At 34.3% G+C, this 16283-nt stretch overlaps 1 protein-coding gene across 7 annotated transcripts in view; it reads left to right on the top strand.

The window, feature by feature from the left end:
- The window catches only part of LOC118192466 (equilibrative nucleoside transporter 3-like), an 83339-nt gene that overhangs the window by 5615 nt on the left and 61441 nt on the right, over positions 1 to 16283 (top strand). Inside the window, exon 1 of one of the 7 annotated variants that reach the window (XM_035363447.2) lies at positions 10159 to 10310. The exons of the other annotated variants lie outside the window; for them this stretch is intronic. The gene's annotated coding sequence lies outside the window, so the exon portion shown is untranslated. Of the gene's footprint in view, positions 1 to 10158; positions 10311 to 16283 lie in introns of those variants that run through there. 7 annotated transcript variants of the gene reach the window in all.

Here is a 16283-nt window from a genome sequence, read left to right as displayed (position 1 = left end):
TTTGCGTATCAATTTTGCACCACTGTCGAACGTTTTCGATAGAAACTGAATTTTCATATTCATCACTATCTGCAGAGGAATCCTCGCGGAAGTCCCCGTGCTGGTAGCATAAATTTTGCTACTTCTACATTGTCCATGGAAACCGCAGGATACGCAGCGAGAGGGATAATTTTAAATTATATGTGTAAATATGTAGCCTGATTATGAAAAGATTTAGCTCTCTTAATATATGCCCATCATTTATCTATAGCGTCTCACAGAAATGATTAGGTGAGTCATTCTCCAAAAACGGGGTGCTTTTAAATACAGTCAAAAGTCGTTAATCCGGACTCGTCGGGACTTCGGCGATTCCGGATTATCGATTTTTCCGGATTATAGATCATCAGTTTAAATCTCGTAAGATGGCATGCAGAAATTCTAAAATTAAAAATATGAAACCGTAATTTATGAAATAAACAATTATGATATAAAGGGTATCAAAAAGAAAAAGCTTAATATTTATTTGTTTACTTTATTAAACATTCCTTTCAATGTAAGTTGTTTAAGTTGCTTCGTTTCATGTGATAATACTTTCTGTTTAATTCTATTAAACAGACATAATTTCTTGTTTAGTTACAAAGTTACGCTGTTCAAGTCCTATAATTGCTGTGTCGAGAACACCGACTAATTTGTCAATCGAAATTTTTTCGTTTTCACTAACCTCTGTCACTTTCTTCACTATCAGAAGCGAATTATAATGACGAGGAATTTGTTTTAAATCATATAAAAGACGGAGCACATCGAGATGAAATACTAATTTGGTAAGGAATTATAAGCCAAATAAAATAAAAACATCTGCCCTGAAGATAAGGATAGTGTTGACAGATCAACTTCCAATTCATTACGCCGGGCGGCGTTCCCCCGCTGAGCAGCGTGAAATTGATAAACAGATTTCGGATTTCAAAACATACTTTCGCTTTAGATCCTTTACATATTAACAAATATATATGGGAAATTCTATTTGATATAATCGAAAGTTTAAGCTTACTTTTATAAAATTGCATTACAGTCTGCAAAAAATAATAAGCCGGATCCAATTCGAAAATTAAGGAACAACGCAATCATCAACATTAACTGAAATAGATAATTAGATAATTTTAGCTTATACGTCCATTATACATAAAACGCGCACGCGAAAACGTATTCTGCACTTGCGCACACTCATATGCGCAGTCGTAAAAGGTCTTACGCACACGCGTAAACACCTATGCGCATGTGTCAACGTGGCGCATGCGCAGAAAGTTTTTAGTTTTGAGGTCCGGATCATAGAACATTCCGAATTATGGGTGTCCGAATTAACGACTTTTGACTGTATCAGTTTTTAATCTTTTTATATTTTAAAAATAATTTCTATATGGTTCTTAATACATTCCAGCTTGTGGCCGAGATCGCTGACAAATATTTTTCAAGGAAAAAATCGTTTATGTTTTCAGTTCCCACAGAGTTGAAGCACAATGGAATCTTGTTGAAATTTAGGATTGAAATATGAAACATCTTTTAACATCACTTTCAATGTAATCAAATGTCTTAACTAAAATTCACATTATAGAGTGTAATAAATACAAACTACCAACAATTTAAACACAGAATAGATATTTAATAAGAAAATACACAGTAAAAAAAAATATTTTTAAAACAATTTACTAAAAATTAAAATCCAAGTCTTTAAAGAAATACGTAAATCGGCAGGTAAGCACAGAGCCATTTAACACTTGTTTTATATCTTTAGAGTAAACCCAAGATACATCTCTCCAAGATGGAAATGAAAAGGTATTGTCTGTATTTTTAGACATGAAGTCACCATGATAGATGTTGTTTCCACCTTGTTGACGGTCATTTTCTTTTAAAATCATCCGTACAAAGTGATGATTTTTTTCTGGCCTATGAATTCTGCAACCTCATATGTATTTATTAAGCTATCTTCTGTAATTTCATTGTACAACATTCATGCATTTTCAGAATTTTGTCATCTGTGCCAGAGTAGACATCATTGACTTTCATTTAGGATTTATGCTGATTTAAGTTGGAACGTCCAGGTTCATCAGGAGATACCAATAGAAAGACAATATTGAGAAATGTTTAGAGAGCACCATGCAATTGCTCTCTAAACATTTCTCAATATTGTCTTTATTATCACAGCACAAACTTTTGTATAGTTTATCATATCTGTGTGAACAAATATCTGTTGGCATACACTGAAAACAGCTTAATCTTTTGAAACGCAGAATATTAGGTTCTGCTCTGGCCCATAAAACTTGGTGCACTTTCAATAAACCTATAATTTTTTCTACTTCTTCTCTTAGACTTTCATGAAGTGTACTGAATTTATATTCTTTTATAGGTATTATTTCAATACTTTTAATATTTTTCTGTAGTTCAGAGACAAGTTGACTGAAGCATGAAATGTCTTTTCCCCTGGTCACTATGACATCAGCAGTATGCTTTAAAGTCCCCCCGAACCCATCTGGTGTACTTCCAGGTGTAATTCCTGGTTATTTCCTTTACAGATGAAAGGATAGATGGAAAGTGTGTGATGATTAAATGAAACATCTTTCGGTTGCGATATTGTTTAATTTGTTCACCGCTGAGAATATGAATAGATTTTAAGCTAGGGACAAGAATTTTCACATTTTTAAGTACTGGACTGTCAAGTGGGTACAGATAGCAATAGTTTCAAATTTTCTTGATAATGACTGGGTTAAGTATTGCAGTAGACAATTCATTTCTGTAGTAAACTACGACTGTGTAGATGCTTACTTGTTAGCGCGAACCACCGAAATGAAATGCCTGGATTTCCCTTGAGTATTTACACTCGTAATTTTCAGAGAAATCCATATGGATTAATACTTCCTTGGGTTTCAATCGGTTCTCTCTGCTGATGTAAAATGTTACTAATATAAACCATGAACTTTCGCATTTCCGATTGCAAGGCATGAAACAGTTCTGCAGCAGAACAGTTAATCCGATCTTTAAAATGCTTTTTAACTGTTTTAGGAATTCCTTTGGCTACATTATCAACTTTTTCCAAAACCCATTTTCCGTGTCACAGTGAATCTTTATCTGACTATTCTAAGAATTTAATCTTTTTCCTTTTACGTTCACTGCAGTTGCTCTCTAAACATTTCTCAATATTGTCTTTATTATCACAGCATAAACTTTTGTAAAGTTCATCTGGGGTTATCTCAGAAATAATATTCAGTTGCTTTAACGCACTCACCATAAGTTTCATGTTCTCATGAAGGCTACATAAACATGTGCCTTGCTTACCTACTATTTTCTGGACACACCAGAATGGAAGTTCGCAAAATGTATTGTGAAGTGTAAAATATTACATACACTTACTAAAGAAAGTGTGTGAAGGTTGTGAACATGTGAAGGTTTTGCAAACTATCATTCAAGTAGCGTTTTTGTTTCTTCACTGATTTTCTACTTATTGTATCTTTCTTATCAGGACATAATTTGCTGCATCTTCCAAAAAATCCTGAATATCTTGCTTAATCAGCTCCAACTTGGCTTGAATCATGGGGTTTTCTTTACCATCTCTACTTTTAAGATTTTTGAATTTGAATATTTTTTTAATTCATTCATGCATGTATACTTTTTTATAATTTTTCCAGCTATGTAATAGAAAAAAGATTTTCTAGATTCTTTTTCCATGCTTTCTGAAAATTATCAGTTATTTGAGAAATCATTGCTTCATTAAAAACTAATCTCCTTTTTATAGGAGAAGATATCTTCACACCTTTTAGCAATTTCTTGACTTTAGTATTTAGTCATTGTGTCGTCTTTCCTTTTATTTTTCTTTCCCTTTTCCCTATAATATATACTTTTATACATACTACATTTTGCTTTGTATGTTTTTAGTTCTTCCTCTAGTTTTTTTATTTTCCTGTAAGTGGCTGACGTACTTTTTTTTACTTTTTTCTCATCACTCTCTTTTCTAGATTTTCCTGAAGAGTAACTGTTTGTAGATGTTTCAGAAATTGCACACTGTGATTGTGGACATGATAAATTGTCTTGAGATTCTGTAGGTTCATTTAGGACTACAGGTAATATGGCACTAGAAGCAGGGCTGTGCAGACTTAATATTTAACTGTTCTTTCTTTTTGGCTGTACGGTATTTCTTTGAACATGCTTTCCAACTTTTTTGCATAGTTCTTTGCTCTTGGACTGATCTGCCTTGCTAATTTGTACTTCTCCACATTCTTTCTTGGTTTTAGCCATACCTAAAAAATTTAAGAAAAAGTTTTTTTACTATCATATTTATGTAATGTATTTCTTTAATTTTTTATAAACTTTTCATAGCATTAGCAACTACCTACTAGATATGTAACTTTGTAGGCCCACTGCCAGTTAACATCCCTGTCTATTATCATAGCTGATCTCTCTCTCTCTCTTTTTTTTTTTTTTTAATTGATTGAAACATTATTCATTGTCACCAGGTTTAGGTCTATCTCTATGCTTGGCACCTAGATGCTAAACCTTTTTTGTTAATTTATTTATGGTGGAATCACACCAATGGAATGAAAATCTATTTTGTTTGCTTAAATATCATGTAGTAGTGGTGTGGCGACTCTGTAAACATGTGTTGTACTCGCCAACCACGCGCCGTTATCACTAACCGTAACTGAAGGTGATTTTGGTGACATATAGTCACGTCTTGTCGTCGGTGCGGTTGGACGCTCGCTTTACTCCAACGTGATTGTCTATCGACTGTAGTAATTAAGTTTTAATATTGTGATGTGATTAAATGTTTTTGTTATAAAAAAATTGGCTCTTATGGCATGTTATGAATTCATCCTTAAAAGCACTGGCAAATTCCAATACGCATAGTTTGTTGTTGCACACAGCCGCAACCATGTGCAACAAATGGTGACCCGGACGTGATTGTCTGTCGACTGTAGTAATTAAGTTTTAATATTGTGATGTGATTAAATGTTTTTGTTATCAAAAAATTGGCTCTTATGGCATGTTATGAATTCATCCTTAAAAGCACTGGCAAATTCCAATACAAAGGCTGTACGGGCAACATATGGAGAAATATTAATGTCTTTGGATCTAGGATTGCGTCAAAAATTTCAATGGCCATTTGTCATCGCTGCGGTTTTGCACCCAATAATTGGTGCAGACTTTCTGCAAAATTTTTCTCTGTTGGTCGACATTAAAAATCAACGCTTACTCGACTCCACCACACAATTGTCCGCAGTAGGTAGCATTGGAAATGCCACTAATTTTGGAATTAAATTAATTTCCGGTAATTCTCCTTTCCACAAACTACTTGAGCAATACCCTATCATCATCCGCTCAGTAACTGGCAAACCGACTGCTGACCACGGTATTGTACACGTCATAGAGACTACTGGACCACCAATCTTTGCCAAAGCACGGCGGTTGCTTCCAGAGAAATTAAAGGCTGCAAAAGAAGAATTTAAATACATGCTTGAGCAAGGAATCCGTCGGCCATCTAAAAGTTCATGGGCCATTCCACTCCACATGGTCCCTAAGAAAAACGGCGACTGGCGTCCTAGTGGGGATTATCGACGTCTTAATTCAGTTACTTTGCCTGATAGATATCCGGTTCCTCATATTCAGGACTGCATGCAAGTCTTGGAAGGCAAAAATATTTTTTCTACGATAGATTTGACTCGTGCTTACCATCAGATCCCTGCCAATTTACCTGATATACCAAAAAACTGATGTAATAACACCTTTTGGATTATTCAAATTTCCTGTCATGACTTTCGGGTTATGTAATGCTGCGCAAACGTTTCAGCACTTCATTAATGAAGTCCTTCGAGATTTAGATTTTTGTGTCCCATATTTCGATGACATTCTGGTAGCCTCGACAACTGAAAACCAGCACCTTGAATTCCTTTGCATAGTCCTTGGCCGATTTCAGTCTTATGGTGTAGTCATTAATCCATAAAAATGTGTTTTCGGGAAATCTAAAGTGTCATTTCTTGGTCACGAAGTTTCTTCGGAGGGCGTTCGCCCACTTAGTGACAGAGTCACTGCAATTCAAAATTTCCCAGAGCCAAAAACTGTTCAGGAGCTGCATCGTTTTCTGGCCATGTTAAATTTTTATCGTCGCTTTCTTCCTCATGCCGCTGAAAAGCAGGCACCTTTGCACACATATTTGGTTGGGAGTAAAAAGAAAGATATGCGGCCAATTATTTGGTCTGATGATGCCCGTACAGCCTTTGTACAATATAAGAATGACTTAGCGTTGGCAACAGCTCTTAGCTATCCTACTAAGCACCCTTTAGCATTAATGGTTGACTCATCTAATACGGCCATGGGTGCGGTTTTGCAGCAACTGGTAGACAGAGCATGGAAGCCTCTGGCTTTCTTCTCGAAAAAATTTTCTGCAGTGCAATCAAAATACAGCACGTACGACCTCGAACTTCTTAGTGCGTATGAGGCTGTTAAACATTTTCGTCATATGGTAGAAGGTCGTGTGTTTTCTATCTATACCGAGCACAAGCCGCTAATTTTCGCTTTTCGACAAAAGCCTGACAAGGCTTCTCCCAGGCAAATGCTTCATCTTGATTACATAGCGCAGTTTACAACCGATTTTAGGCATGTAGAAGGCCCTCAAAATATAGTTGCTGATGCTCTGTCCAGAATTGAAGAGGTTCAGTTGCCATCAACAACAGATTTCTCCACCATTGCTGAATGCCAGAAACAGGACCCAGAATTGCAACATCTTTTGTCTGACAAGTCTTCTCATGGACTTAATTTAGTACCTATGCAGTTAGAACCAGATCTTTCACTATACTGCGATGTGCAAGGTAATGTGGTGCGGGCATACATTCCACTGAAATTCCGGCATGGTATTGTTAGCGGCCTCCATAATTTATCCCATCCTGGCATCTGTGCTTGTCGCACATTAATTCAACAGCGTTTTGTATGGTCTGGTATGCAGAAGGGCATCGCTGCATGGGCGAGGTCATGTACAGACTGTCAAAAATAAAAAATCCACAGGCACACTCGAACTCCATGTCAATGCTTTGAGTTACCATCTGCTCGCTTTAGCCACGTACATATCGATTTGGTTGGACCCTTACCCCCATCACTAGGTTATACATATCTTCTTACGTGTGTCGACAGATACACACGTTGGCCAGAGGCTATCCCTATTGTAGATATGTCAGCCGACACTGTGGCAAAAATCTGTTTTTCTGTGTGGATTTCACGGTTTGGGGTACCCGAGTACGTTACCACGGACCAAGGACGGCAGTTTGAATCTCAATTATTTACTGCGTTAACAAAGTTCTTGGGAACTAAAAACATCCGTACATCACCGTACCACCTGAATTCCAATGGACTTGTTGAGAGGTTCCATCGCTCTCTTAAACAGGCCATTAGATGCCATACTGCTATTCACTGCATTGATGTCCTTCCTACTATGTTGTTAGGACTCAGAAAGGCTATCAAAGAGGACCTGGGTTCTTCAAGTGCTGAAATGGTTTATCGTACCAATCTACGTTTACCGGGAGATTTTATAAATCCCGCAAAAAATTCACCCAATGTCCAGCCCCATGCATTCCTCAAACAATTGCGTAAAACCACGGCTGCATTATACCCTAAGCCCACAAGCATACATTCTTTAAGACATGTGTTTGTTCCTAAAGAACTTGCTTATCCTCACATGTGTTCTTACGGTGTGATGCATCAAAAAAAGTCCTTGGAGACTACCTATACAGGCCCACACCTAGTTCTAAGTCGCACATCCAAGAACTATTGGATACTAATCGGCGACAAAGAGACAGTGGTGAGCCTTGATCGTCTCAAACCAGCCTTTATCTTAGCACCACAAACTGTCGAGATTGGTACATCAGTCCCACCTCCTTCGAAGGCACCTTCATCTATTGGGTCTACACCAACATCTGCTACTACGTCAGTTCCTGTGCCTGGATCCCAGAAAACAAGTGCTCCTCAGTATACACGTTTCGGACGTAGAGTCCTATTTAACCCTCGGTACCTTTAATTCATTGCCACTGGAGGGGGAGTAGTGTGGCGACTCTGTAAACATGTGTTGTACTCGCCAACCGCGCGCTGTTCACTAACTGGAACTGAAGGTGATTTCGGCGACACACAGTCACGTCTCGTCGTTGGTGCGGTTGGTCGCTCGCTTTCCTCCAACGTGATTGTCTGTCGACTGTAGTAATTCAGTTTAATATTGTGATGTGATTAAATGTTTTTGTTATAAAAAAATTGGCTCTTATGGCATGTTATGAATTCATCCTTAAAAGCACTGGCAAATTCCAATACGCATAGTTTGATTTGTTGCATGGTGGTTATATAATATCAGACAAAAATATTGCAATACTATAACTTAATTTATATGTAAAACCTAGGAAGTGGGTGCCAGTAAATATACATTTGAATAATATATTTATTACTGTAAAAGAAATTTAACTTCATAGTTAGGCCTAACAACTCCATGGGCAAAGCCATCCACAGGATGCACATGGAGATGATGAAATCACATTTTCAGTGTAAGCTAAAGCACAGTTTTAATGATATAAAACACTGTTAAAGTTTTTGATATCTTTTCAGCATGTACATCTAACATGATTAAAAAAAACATACTACAATTCACATTTTATAGGTTTTATAGACGTCATGGAGTTGACAACCAATAAACATACTCACCTAGAATTGAAACTATCTTTTTTTTCCCATGTATCAATCAGTCAATCATTACATGTATTCCCAGGCTATCGCTAATGTGTACAGTGTTGCTGGCTCGATGATAAGACTGCCTAAAAGTGGTATGACATAACAGTCGGACGGACCTGAAACAAACAACGCTTTATTCATATATGTACTTAATGGAGATGCACATAAAATGGCTGCCTCTCTTCAATACCACTAGAAAGAAAGGAGCAGTGTTGCCATGTGAAAATTTTTTATAAAAAAATTCCTCTGTTTATGGTGGTGATGCTTGAACCTGATTACAAACTTTAGATAAACAAAACTTTCTAAATTTACCAGATTTATTATACTTCAGCAGGTAGGAATATTTTTCAATACATAATTATTTACTAATTTAACTTAAAAATATTTCATGTAGTTTTAATAATATGTCAACATGTTCAAGTAAACTATGGGCTGGTTGCAGTGGAGTCCACGGATTTGATTTTTCTCACATATTTGGAATTTATCTTACAAAAACAATTTAAAGTAAATTTTCAATTTTAGGGGGCTAATTAGCACCCATAATTAAGATACAGTAACACGCCGAACAAGTATTAGAAGTCAAACAACAAAAATCAGCGTTATATTTTCAAATTTTCACAGAACTAGTTTTGATAGTTTTACTGAACCAGCATCCCAGCTCCAAAAGTGCAAATGGATGATAGTTTGAAATTTGCACAGAGTTCATAGCGGTCCTTACAAGTGCTTATAAGTCCTTATATTTGAAAATATAAAGGCTCTTATAGGTGCTTACTTTTTCTTTAAAGCCCTTATTTTTTTGTTTTTAGTGCTTATTTTTTGCATTTAGTGCTTTTTTTTAATCCTTTGTTTTTAATGAACGCGCATTTTTTCCCCGTACCAAAGCCGAAACTAAATAAACAACTTTTTTTCCTTATATGCAATCACACTCCCGAAAATTGCTTTCCTCCCCTTCCTCTGCATTAAGGTAACCTATGGCGCGCGAGAGTACAGACAGGTGCACCTCGTTCTATTGGCCAAAGAATTGCGAAAACGTAGAAAATTCCGGTACATTCGGTATTCTTTTCCTCCCACACAAATACTACACACGTTTGAATTTCTATCAAGATTTTAATAAATTTGCATTCTCGTTCCGCGTGGTCAGTTCATATTCGTGTTTATTATGATCCTTATGCTTATATTATGAGCATATTTATGGATATTTATAATAATATAATTGCAGTAACTGCTGAAGTATAGATAAACTTCCAAAAATGGGTGTGTTTTTACACAGATTAGCTTTCTAAGGAATAATATTCGGAATGGCTTAAATAAAAGGAAAGTAATCGAATAGTCAAAATAATTTCATTTTCTTTGCTAATACATTATACAGTACGGAGGTTGGGAGATTCTCCGCAAAATCTCTAATATTGAAGCAGCGGACTTTTTTTTTTGTCACTGTCCAATCTGGACTAAAAGTTTTTGCGGACTAAAAGACTTTGAATAGGACTAAAAGTTTTTGCGGTCTACCCAACCCAAGCGAAGATTGATTCTATTCCGGAAATTTAATACAGTCTGTTGAAAATTAGAATCAGAAACACCCCAGTTTAGTAAGTCTTTCTTTTCCTTTATTTAGTTCTTCTTTCTCCGAATACCGACAGGTGTTGATTCCAATTGCGTAGTATCACATATGGAAGAATTACGCCGCACGTATAGCGCAATAACGTTTGCGGTATTTTGCATTGATAATTAATTTTGATGTTCAGTCTGAGATTTGTTTATGAACACTTAAAAGAGTTTTACTGTACTTTCTAAGCAGAATATTTCTCAATTCCGTTGGTCTATTTTTATATGATGCACATATCAAAATGTCAAAATCATTTATTTAGCCTAAATTTAAATCTAAAGAACGACTACAATTTCCCCCACTCCTCTTTTTCAGTTACTATCCGGAATATATGGGAATTTCCGAATATGCGGGTTAGTTAAGCTTTTACTGTTAAAGGATGACTGAATGAAGCAATTTCCCGTCTTCTGATTTCAGAAATGTGCCTCTTTTTTACTTAAATTACTTTGCTTGGGATATATGTTAAGGGAAAACTGTTATGCAATGAAAATTTAGAAAATGTTCAGAATTTTTTAAGTGAAATTATTTAAATATTAATATGAGTGGAAAAATAAATTGTATTTATTATTAGGTGCCAAACGAATACAATTAATATGGCTTATTATTATTTATTTTCTATATTTTCAACTGAAATATCATCATTAAATTTTGTAATATAGTTTAGTTCTGCATAGTTTTTTTTCCCTCTCATTGTAAACTAATTCTGTAAATTGAACTGTCATTTAAAATTTAAAAAAAAAAAAAAAGTTAATTGTTTTCCATTGTTGAGGTAATGCTCATTCTCTTAATAAATATTGCATTGCTCATATTTTAAATTACAAGTCTAATTTTTCTTTTAAGGTTATGCAGTTGTGTATAATGTAATTAGACAGGTGCTTATTTTTTCCTTAAAATGTGCTTGAAAAGTGCTTATAGGTGCTTATTTTTTTAACTAAAATGTGGCTATGAACCCCGTGCACATTTGTAGCTGAGGAGATGGTTCGCTAAAACCGTCAAAACTAGCCCTGTGGAAATTTGAAAATATAATGCTGATTTTTGTTGTTTGACTTCTAAATTAATTAGTACCCATCTCAAACTTCATAGTACAATTTGTTACATGGGTATTGTGTTACTAGAACAGTTAATATTCTTAATGACTCAGGTACTTGTAGGTTCTGAAAATAATGTAAAAAAATTATAATGGCATTAAACTGAGACTGTGAAACATTGTTTTCTTTGCAGCATACATTTATTCAGAGTATATTTTATTTAAATATTTTGTCTGTGAGTAAAAATAATTATTTCAGAAATTAGTAGCTTTTATTTTAATTAGGAAATTGATGTCACAAATGTCATCCACCACCATTGAGACTGCAAACAAAATCATCTGCAGTAAATAGAATATGCGAGTTTATGTTATTATTTAAGTATTAGTGTACACCTAGAAAATTGTTCTTTTGAGTTCTGTGATAAAGTTTTAGAATTTGGCTTATTATTTATTTCTCTTCTCCTCTATCGCAGCTGTGCTTCAAGGAAGCGCAAGCAATTAGAAATTCAAAATTTTTTTCTTAATTTGTATACAATAGAAGAGAAATTTAGCAGAGAAATTGCCAAAATCAGAAATTAAAAGATTTAATGCAATTAAACATTATTCAGAGTATTATAGTCTTTGAGACTATCAGAGCTGTCCTGTAGGATGCAGTAAAAGTTTGTTGTAAATATTTAAATAGCAGAGATTGAGTGTTCCGAGATTTTTAACAGATATAAATTAATCTTAGATATACTTGTTAATATGTTTTTTCTGTTAAAGTAGTAATCCAATATAGTGGATATAATAGGCAGGTAGTGAGGAAAAAATCAGTCGTAAAAGGGCAGGAAATTTCAGTTTTCTTTCAGTTTTGCAAAAATAGCTGAAATTGTAATTTAAAACATTAAATTGCGCTTGTAAAAATATTATTTAGAGTATTACAGACTTGAACGTAAAGCGAAAAATTCTTAAAACTGTACTTTGGAATATAACACAGTATTGTTTTAAAAATTAAAAGTAATCGAAGATTGAATCCTTTCAAAATTCGAACATATGGAAGCATCATACGTTAATCTTGCGAAGTAGCTGTTAAAATAATAATTTGATCTTTTGAAAATAAAGAATAGGTTGCAAGTTCTGCATTAATAAAAAGATAGTGTTACAAAATGTCCAGGCGCAGTGAGATAGCTTTCCCACAAAATGAAGACAAGGTTGCCACATTTGGCGACATTTGGTGTCAAAATTGGCGATATGCCATGGATGGATGGAGAACCTTCTGGAGTGAATTATTACCGGTTTAGCCCAGAATGTTCTCAAACACCAGCCAAAAGTTATATAAACCCTGCTGGTATGCGGAGAGTTAGTTAGTAGGAAGTGTGTGTCTCGTCTAGCAAGTCAGTTCGTGCGTAGTCGATCGAGTTGACAGCCGAGCAGCGAGTGCCGAGTAGGTCGTTGAGTGCACCGAAGGAGTTTGTTAGTGTATCGCGATTGGTGCATCGTCGAGAGAGCGTGTTGAGCTCCGGGAACGACTGAACCAAAGAGTCAGGAGCTGTGCTCTGTGTGTCATTGAGTGCATCGGGAGTTGTAGCGCAGAGAGTCTCAAGAGTACGTGGAGTTCCGAGAATGACCAAGCAAAGTTAGGAGCTGTGCTCTGGTGCTTTGGAGTGAAGCTGTCTCTACCAGTATTTCCTGACAGTGTGAAAGCTGTGTCGCTGATCGTGTCAGCGTGTTTATAGCAGTTCGATGACTTTTAAACATGATTTTTGAGCTGTCTTTATTAAAATTGGCTAAATAAAGTGTGTTTGGATACTTCATCAAGCTATTGTCATTATTCACTCCAAATCCTCACGAACCCCATACGAACATGAAGGAAAAAAAATAACGTAACAAGTGGTGTCTGAAAAAAAAATCGCAACAGTATATTTATTTCTTAAAATCTGTGAGGAAAAACTCTGAATGTTTAAACGAAGATATGCGGAGGAAAGCCAATGTAATATCTTAGCCTATTTGATGTGGTCTACAAAGTTCAATTTGAAAAAGAGAGCTTATTGGATGCCTTTTTAGTGGATATGATTACTTGATTAAATGAACTGAACTTTAACCTTAAAGTCAAAGGTGATTGATACATTAAAAATGATTTATAAATTGTAGCAATGTCACATTAAAAACAACTTAATTTGTTTTTAAGCTTTTATTGGAACAAAATTAAATAAATGACATGCAACATTGTTTACCATTTTGTCAGAAAAATTTGAGAATATATTTTAATAGTTTGGAAAATATTACACGTATGTTTTATTACAAAGTTTGTGATTTAGAATTTTCAGGATTTCGAAGATTCTGGATTTTAAATCATCATTTTAAACCTAGCATGATGACAAGAAAAAATTATAAACATGAAATAGTTGTTTATGACTAAGAAAAATCAAAATTTACAAGTTTTTTTTTTTTTTTTTTTTTAATCAGGCATGTATTTTAATGTAAGTTAAGGTGTTTGTTCTTTCCCTGCTTTTTTTTTTTTTTTTTTTTTTTTTTTTTTTCTGTGCTAATACTTTTTTTTCTAAATTTGAGAGATATAACCTAATTATAAATTTTCTAAATTTTAGAGGAGAGAGTTAGAAAGGATACAGTTCAAATTTATAATTGCCTTATTGAGAATTTCCATTAAACTGTCAGTCAAAACCTGTTAATTCTCAACAACCTTTTTATCATGTTCACTATCAGTAACAGTATTTTCTGGATTTAAAAACAGTATTATGGATTTTGCTGACCGTTAGTGACTAATTGGAGTATTTAAAAAAAATAATCTGCAGATGCATTCTTCCAGACTTTGCAGTGCTCTAATCAACAAATTTTATGTTAAAATATTTTTTATATTCTTGAATGTTCTTGCCATTAAAAAAATTAGCATATACAGTCAAAAGTCATTAATCCGGACTCGTCGGGACTTCGGCGATTCCGGATTATTGATTTTTCTGGATTATAGATCATCAGTTTAAATCTCGTAAGATGGCATGCAGAAATTCTAAAATTAAAAATATGAAACTGTATTTTATGAAATAAAGAACAATTATGATCTAAAGGGTATCAAAATTTACAAAAAAAAAAAAGCTTAATATTTATTTGTTTACTTTATTAAACATTTCTTTTAATGTAAGTTGTTTAAGTTGCTTCGTTTTATGTGATAATACTTTCTCTTTAATTCTATAAACAGACATAATTTCTTGTTTAGTTACAAAGTTCCGCTGTTCAAGTTCCGTAATTGCTGTGCCGAGAATACCGACTAACTTGTCAATCGAAATTTTTTCGTTTTCACTAACCTCTCTGTTACCTTCTTCATATCTTTATCCATTTTTTGCAGCAATTCCACTTTTTGTTTGATGGACATCGAAACATACTTTCGTTTTGTAGATCCTTTGGGAGCTCCAGCATTGGAAATTCTATTTGACATAATCAAAAGTTTAAGTTTACTTTTATAAAATTGCTCTTAAAAGTCTGCAAAAAATAATAAGCCGGATCCAGTTCGAAGATTAAGGAACAATGCAATCATCAACATTAACTGAAATAGATAATTAGATAATTTTAGCTTATACCGTCCGTTATACATAAAACACGCACGCGAAAACGTATTCTGCGCTTGCGCACCCGCATATGCGCAGTCGTAAAGGTCTTACACGCACGCGTAAACGCCTATGCACATGTGTCAACGCGGCGCATGCGCAGAACGTTTTTAGCTTTGAGGTCTGGATTATAGATCATTCCGGATTATGGGTGTCCGAATTAACGACTTTTGACTGTATTTTAAAAAGTCAACTTTATATATGCATTTCTCTGTACACAGTAGTAAGATATCCATTGGCTGAGTAATGCATGAAGCAGTAAGATTGAGATGTTATTTTTTATTGAAACTTTAAGTGAAGTACAAGATGAAGATTTGTTTATAATCAGGACAATTTTCTTATTGTCTGGCAAACAAACATTTCTGAGCCTTGAGTATGAATTGATTTTTTTGTCATCTGTGCTTTATATTGGAATGATGGGAAAAATCTCTACTTCTTGAAATGTCCAATGTTGTGTATTTTTTCAAATAATGAGAATCTCATGCAGCATATGCATAAAGTCATTAGTCTCTCTTTGTAATCTTTGACACCATTTACAACCTTTCATGCACTACCAAAGTATTTCGAGTCCCATGTTGCCAGAAAAGACCTGTTTTGCCAGTATTATAATTTTTTCCTTGAGATAACTTTTTGTTGGTAATTATTGTGAAGAATTCATCTGAAAATTATTAAGTATTTTGGGTCTTGTATTGCCATGAAAGGCCAATTTTGTCAGCATTATAAATATGTTTTAGACCTTGAAGATACCAAAGGTTATCAAATAAACTTTTAAGCTATTCTAAAGTGGTTATGAAAGTTAAATTCAACAATGGTATAAATATATTATGTTGAGCAGTACTTTATATAGATAAAGAATCATGTTACAATTTGTGAATTTGGATGATTTGTTTCAGTAGAAAGTCATTTTTTAAGTTACTTTTGTGTTCGTATATGCCCCCTTTTCCCTCCTCCAATTTATAAGAGATCTGCTTATCTTTTGTTTAACTTTACCTATAGATCCTGCTATAAAAGCACAGATGATGAAATTGTTTGTAAAATCTCAATCTGAAATGCGAGAAAACTGCACACATTAATATATAAATTAGAAATTAAAATGATCAGGATTGCAGAAGGCTTAATCAAAATAGTCAGTAATGAGCTGCTTGCAGTCATCATTTTCAAAATGTAGAGAATGTTAACATAAGTGTGCCTTTCACCGTTGTATAAATGCTTATTTATCATAATTATTACATTATATCACAAACAAAGTATTCCAAATTACATAAAAATTAAATTTTTAACTTCTTTATATTCTGGTAGTAAACATATTAAAATTTTGTAAGTATTAAAA

This window comes from Stegodyphus dumicola, chromosome 11 (assembly GCF_044657685.1).
Source record: "Stegodyphus dumicola isolate Sdum_Otavi_A_Nest chromosome 11, ASM4465768v1".
NCBI classification, from domain to species: domain Eukaryota; kingdom Metazoa; phylum Arthropoda; class Arachnida; order Araneae; family Eresidae; genus Stegodyphus; species Stegodyphus dumicola.
The sequence above is the reverse complement of the archived record's forward strand: the minus strand, read 5'-3'. Positions and strand labels throughout refer to the sequence as shown.